The 6,573-nt window shown below is 40.1% G+C and overlaps 1 pseudogene; it reads left to right on the top strand.

Moving 5' to 3' along the window:
* The first annotated feature begins 412 nt into the window (after window positions 1–412).
* On the top strand, window positions 413–4,403 carry LOC118993896 (nuclear speckle splicing regulatory protein 1-like; annotated as a pseudogene).
* The last annotated feature ends 2,170 nt before the right edge of the window (window positions 4,404–6,573 follow it).

Consider the following 6,573-nt stretch of genomic DNA (forward strand, 5'->3'; position numbering starts at 1 on the left):
GGCAGGTTAGACTTCTATATTTAAGAATTCAGCCAGACTTGTTTCGATGGCAGCTGGAAGGCTCTTCACATCCATACGGCTTACACAGCTCCAGTCTATCCTATACTAAATTGTATGTATGTATGATTTAGGGAGTGGAGTAGAGATAGAAGTGATTAAATGGGAACTTTCAGTACTTTGAGGGAATAAGCAGTAGTTGTTTTTAAGTCTTTATAAGTTGTTTGTAGGTCTTACCCTTTTTTTTTACTGTAGGTAATAAGATTTACTGGAAACTTCTCAGCCACATTCTGTGCTGGTTTGGTGGATACATCAGGAGGTTGCATAACATCAGGCAGGTGGAGGGGCTGGGAGGACCCGTGGGCACGTGCAGGGGCTGGGCTGTGGTGGTCAGTGGGTGTGTGGGTGTCGGCGCATGCGTGCCGGTGTGTGTATGAACAAGAAGAACCAACCGGAAAAGAAAATGTATTTTGTCCTGCTGCATGGTGACAAAAAGCTAGACTTTCTCCTACCTGTGGCATCAAAAGAGAGTAAAAAATGATCGAATCATCAAGATTATAAATAAGGTTATTTGTTTTTCAAAAATCCCTATTAAAACATTAAATATCAGCTCTTTGGGGAAAGAAATGTAGGTCTTATTCTTCATCTGGTCCTTAGCATGAAGAACACATCTGTAGGAAAATGTATTGCCACGTTAGAGCCAATGACTGTTGAAGTGTGTGACTTGTATGTATCCATTCATTCATTCAAAAATAATTTAGTAAATACATTCTATGTTTAGCATCCTTAACTGTGCTAAAGGGTCCTGGCTGAGAAGAAATATGTGTCAATAGCCATAACACAAGGTGGAAAGTGTTCATTGCTGTACTTAGATCAGTGATTTTCAATGGGTGAGCCACAAGAATTTTTAAAATATGCAATTCCTGACTATTTAGTCAGGGGCACTGACCTCTTTTCCCTTAGATTGTCAAATTTAAAAAATGACAACAGCCAACAAAAAATAGCTGTCTGGCATGAATGAATCAAAATTATACCTATTATTGTGTTAGATTGGCAAAAATCTACGGGGGCCTGCAGAAGGAAGGTTTGCTTGAGTGGGAACATCTCGCACGAGGTGAACAGCAGTTTGAACATTTTACCTAGAATGTCATATGGTGTGCTTGACCGTAACATATTGTTATGTAACAGAATTACATGCTTATGGTTTTGTAATAAAAGATTTTGTAGTAAAAAGGGGTGTTTTTTGGTGCCAGGCCCTGTGGGGGTTTTTTTGGTGTGCCGCAGAATTTTAGTAATTAGTTCATGTGTGCCATTAGATGAAAAAAGTTGAAATTGCTGACTAGATAATACATAATTAACTTCATTAACCTGGTCATAAAAGACGTCCCAGGGCCTTTCAGAAATACCACATGCATAGACGAATTGTCTGCTTGTTTCTCCCAAAGCCAAACTGTGATCTTTTGATCCTGTGTATGTCAGATGATCAAGCTCAAGATGTTTAAGGAATAGTAAATAAATAATATCACTTTGGCATAAAATTATATGTGTGTTTTTTAGCATATTGATTTCTCATAAGCAATTAAATGATTCTTAAAGCACCTTCTATAAATGTATAATATATTACAAACAGTCCGTCTGCTCTGGCACAGGCAAAATTACATGGCAGTAAAGCCTGGCTTTTACAGTCATGTGTCATCTGAAGTCCACTCCTACTTACTACTCGGTTCATGATCTTGGATAAACTTTCCACTTTTGTGGGACTCAGAGAGTACTCATCTTAAAAATGGGAAAAAGCCCTGGCTGGTGTGGCTCGGTGGATTGAGTACCAGCCTGCAAACCAAAGGGTTGCCAGTTTGATTCCCAGTCAGGGCACATGCCTGAGTTGCAGGCCAGGTGCCCAGTAGGGGGTGCTTGAGAGGCAACCACACATTCATGATTCTCTTCCTTTCATTCTTCCTTCCCATCTCAACAACAACAAAAAAAAAGAGAGAGAGAGAGAGAAAAGAACAAAACTCTAGGGTTGTTGGATAATCAATAATAATAGCTAACATTTATTGAGCATTTACTATGGGTACTTCACATAAATTATTTCATAGATTATTTCCCCAAATAAGGCTAGTGGTGGTGCCACTACTCCTATATTCCTATATTAGAAACTGTAGCTCAGAGGTTAAACAACTTGCCCAAGACTATGTGACAAAGAAGTGGTACAGACATGTACAAATCCAGTCTTGACTCCAGACTCATTATTTTTTTCTTTTTTGAAAACAGCTTTATTTAGATATAATTCACCCATTTAAAGTGCACAATTCAGCAGTTTTTAGGATATTCACAGTTAATGTAAGCATTACCATAATCTAATTTTAGAACATTTGTGTCCTAAAAGAAACCCCATACCCATTTAACAAGCACTCCACCCATAATCCTCCATTCCTAGTCCTAGGCTGCCAATAATCTGCTTTCTATTCCTATATATTTGCCTACTCTGGACATTTTATATATGTCTTTGAGACAGGAACTGCCACTGCCTTTTCCTGCCTCGATCCCTCTCCGCCCTTTTATCGGTCTGGTTGAATGGTTGTCAGACTTCCATACAGTTCAATTTTCTGTCTGTTCTGGTTGTGGTTTTGTTTCTAAATCTTTGTTGTCCTTAATTTTGGTTGTGCAAGGAGGCACAGTATTTCCACCTACACCTCCATCTTGGCCGAAAGTATATAGTCATCTATTAAATCAAGCAGTTGGTAAAGAGGAAGTACCTACAGGCAGCTTTCTTGAAGCTGATTGGGGACTTAAGAGTTGGAAATTTTTTGTTTAAGTAATAGCTAATAAGCTTAGTAATCAATGGATGTAAAAGCTTTTGTTCCAGGAACTGAAGGTATGACCCACCCTGACTCCAGAAAACCATAAGCAGTCCCACCTTTGTGCCTCAGGAGGACTGCAAGCAATTTCAAGACAGTATCTGAGCCACTGTACTCCAGGGTGAGATAACCACCACCCAGGACACCGCTAAAGACCACCACCCAGGGCAAGAATGCTGTAGTTTTTTAATCCAGTTAACTTTTCCCTGAATTCCAAACCCCTTACCTACACTCTGTTCTCCTTATAAAAAGGGCCATTTAAAAATGGATTTAAGATGATCTGTTAGGATATGAACCCACCATCTTCTCAGCTCGCTGGCCATCTGAATAAAGCGTCCATAAAAATTCAGTCCCTGTCTCTGCATATTGGGTTTGGTAGTGGTAGGTAGCCTGAACTTCAATGACTTTTCTGGTTTCAAAGCTAGGTCTGGGACAAAGGAGGAATCAAGGGGTTATTCTACTGAGTGAGTTCAGGGAACAGAATGCCACATGAGAAAGGCATTCTCCAGACTGTTGTGAAAGGAAAACCCAGCTGCAGACAGTGACTTTGATGCTAATGACAGTGAGAATGATGAAATGGAAGGAAATAATACAGTGAATTGCACATGGGAAAAGAGCACAGAGACCTCTGTGAATGACTCCAGGCACCACAGGAAACACACTCACTCATGGTCATCTAGTGAGGAAAGAGAATGTGGTACCAAAAGCCACACAAAAAGTTCCAAGTCAGGGGGACATGAGAAAAGGGAAGATAAACCCCACAAGAGACAATCCAGGGACCAGAACTACTATTACACTGACCGTGATTACCGAAAAGAAAGATTCCCATAGGCACAGAGAGGCCAGTCATGGAGACTCCCATTGGAAGAGGCATGAACAAGAAGATAAACTGAGGGGGAGAGACCAAAGAGAAAGAAATGACAGAGATTGGAACAGGGAGGAAGACAGAGAAACATCCCACAAGAGAACAAGAAAGAGATAAGCAACAGAATGATTATGACCAACACAGTGAGAAGGGAGGAGAGAAGAAAGAGAAAAGCAAAGAAAAGGAAGAATATGTAAAAGCAAAAAAAGAACGACATGAAAGCAGAGATGGAGAAAAATGAGAAGTAAGTGTTCGATCTTCAGAAAGAAAGCAAGACAGAAAAGAAAGCAGCCAGAAATCTAGGGTAAAGGATAGGTTTCTTGACCAGGAAAGATCCAATAAAATGAGAAACATGGAAAAGGAGAAAGAAAGAAGCCCAGAGAAACTCTCTAGTTGTGAAACATCAATGGGAGCAAAATACAGAATCACAGAGGAATGCCAAGAGATGGGCAAAGAATGAGAGAGACCACACGAGACACTGAGCAAGTTTGCAAAATGGAGCAATGAAGAAACTGTAATGTCAGCCAGAGACAGGTACTTGGCCAGGCACGTGGCACAGGTTAATGCAAGATATACATCAAGAAAGAAGAAGACTGACTTCCGGAACATGCTGTGTGAACACATAAAGGAGTGTGTTAGAAGTGGGAAACTATAATTTCAAGATTCATTTCTGGTTTAGGGTTAAGTCACTCCTTTTATCTTGAATGTTTGACTGAACTGATATATAATAATTACTTATCAATATCAAATTCCTGGTTGTATTCAGGCAACCTAAAGATTGCTAAATCCTAGTAGATATTTTATGAGGACAATTGCTCTACTATACCCATTGAAAATAATTTAAACAACTTTCCTAATGTTGGTTATGTCTCAGGAGCTGTTTGTTTTATAAAGACTGTGTTTCAGATAAAAATTAAGTGGATTTGAACATAGAGAATATTGGTATACTTTATATTGGTATACTTTATATTTTGAAATTTGTATTAAGGTATAAAACATGGATAGATACACATCTTTAACTTTTTAGCTCAGGCATACTTGGCTTAAATGAAAATGAGAAGAGTGATATGTCTGTACTTAAAAAAATAGAACTAAAGTAGAAAGCAAAAACAAAACCCTAACATTTTTACCTTAAAGAGAGGTGAGCAAATAAGCACTGACTGAAGTCACGTAGTGAAAGGCAGCTGCTGCCGCAGAATCCCTCAGAGCTGCTCATACCATGGTTGTGAGCAGGAAATAATGTAGCCAAATCGATTTGACTTGTGTCAGGAACATAGAGGCCAGCTTTGAAATCTGGAGAACCCTCTACTCAATGGGCATAGACTTACATGATTCTCTATAGCAAATTGGTAAACTGGCTCTGCAACCAGGTTGACAATTTGGGCATCGTGTTCCAGTCAGGGCCATGTGAAGTCAGGGAGACCAACTTTGAAACAATTGTTAGGTTTTCTCTAGGGGAAAGACCTAGTTTGAATCTCAGCTCCACCACCTACCCAGTTTTATGAGTTTAGGCTAAAACTGAACCATTCATGAGCTTCATTTTCTCATTTGTCACTGGGAATAATGGTTCATACTTCCCCCGAAGGCTGTGCAAATGGAAAGAAGTGATGTATGTGAAAGCCTAGAACAGAGCCCTGCAACTGGCAGGATCAAGGCATTACTTCCCACCTCCAAGCTTCCCGCGCCTGTATCTGAGCCCGGCTACTGCAGTGAGGCATGCAGCCCTCATCCGTGATGGGACATGTGGCCAGTGAGCAGGGCTTTCTGCCACGTGGTGGAGGCCCTCAGGCAAGGGACTGAAGCAAGCCCTGCCTTCAGGAAGCAGCACGCCTAAGCAGCCCTTCCACGCATCAGAGCAGTTCAGACCGTTAGTGGTTTTAAATAGACGATGATCACATTTGCTTTCTTGAATGCTTATACTTCCGAAAATTTCTAAATATAAACTTAAACCATGATACTCCCTACACACACACACACACACACACACATACACACACACGGTGCTTGAATCAGAGACTGGCTTTCCCCTAACCTTTTATTCTGAAAAATGTCAAACATATAGAAATGTTGTGGATAGTACAATGAATATCATGTGCTGCTCATTTAGATGTATTGGTTGCATTTCACTGCATTTGCTTTCTCCCTTTCTGTTCTTTTATTTTTCATTTGTTGGTGAACCATTTCAGATTTAATTATAGACACTGTGACACCTTATCCCAAAATACTTCAGCATGGTTTTCCTAACAAGGACATTCCTCCTACAGAACCATAGATTAAGTGTTTCAGGGAATTTAACATTAGTGCACTGTATTATTAACACACAGTCCATAATCAAATATTCCAATGGTCCCCAAAATATCCTTTGTAGGTTGTTTTTTAAAATGCAGACTTAAAAACAAAGAGGGGGTGGGGAATCACACATGCCTTCTAATTGTCATGTCTTACCCAGTCACTCCAAAATGCAGCTCTTTCCCCTTCGGCATTAGAGCTCATTGTTTTCCTTTGCATTGTTCTGTACATCAGTGAGCCTCAAACCAGCAATCTCTTATCTTCATTTTTGACCCCTGTACTGAAAATAAAGGGGAGGTGGCTTGTACTGAATATAATCCCACTACTTTTTAATTCTTAGCTTTAAACCATATTTAAACCAAGTGTCAAGAAATGTTAACAGCATCTACACAATGACAGGGCAGGGAAGGAGCTGGGCATTCAGTCTGAAGCACCTTCAGGTGTAAGTAACGAGACCCAATGACAAGACCAATATGTCCTGATTGAAGATGGGAACCTGAATTTCTCCCTAGGTAAGATAAGGAAAGTCACCTACAGAGATGTGAGAGGGGAAGCCACAGAATG

Source organism: Sturnira hondurensis, unplaced genomic scaffold (assembly GCF_014824575.4).
Source record: "Sturnira hondurensis isolate 20B ecotype Veracruz unplaced genomic scaffold, ASM1482457v3 Scaffold0008948, whole genome shotgun sequence".
NCBI classification, from domain to species: domain Eukaryota; kingdom Metazoa; phylum Chordata; class Mammalia; order Chiroptera; family Phyllostomidae; genus Sturnira; species Sturnira hondurensis.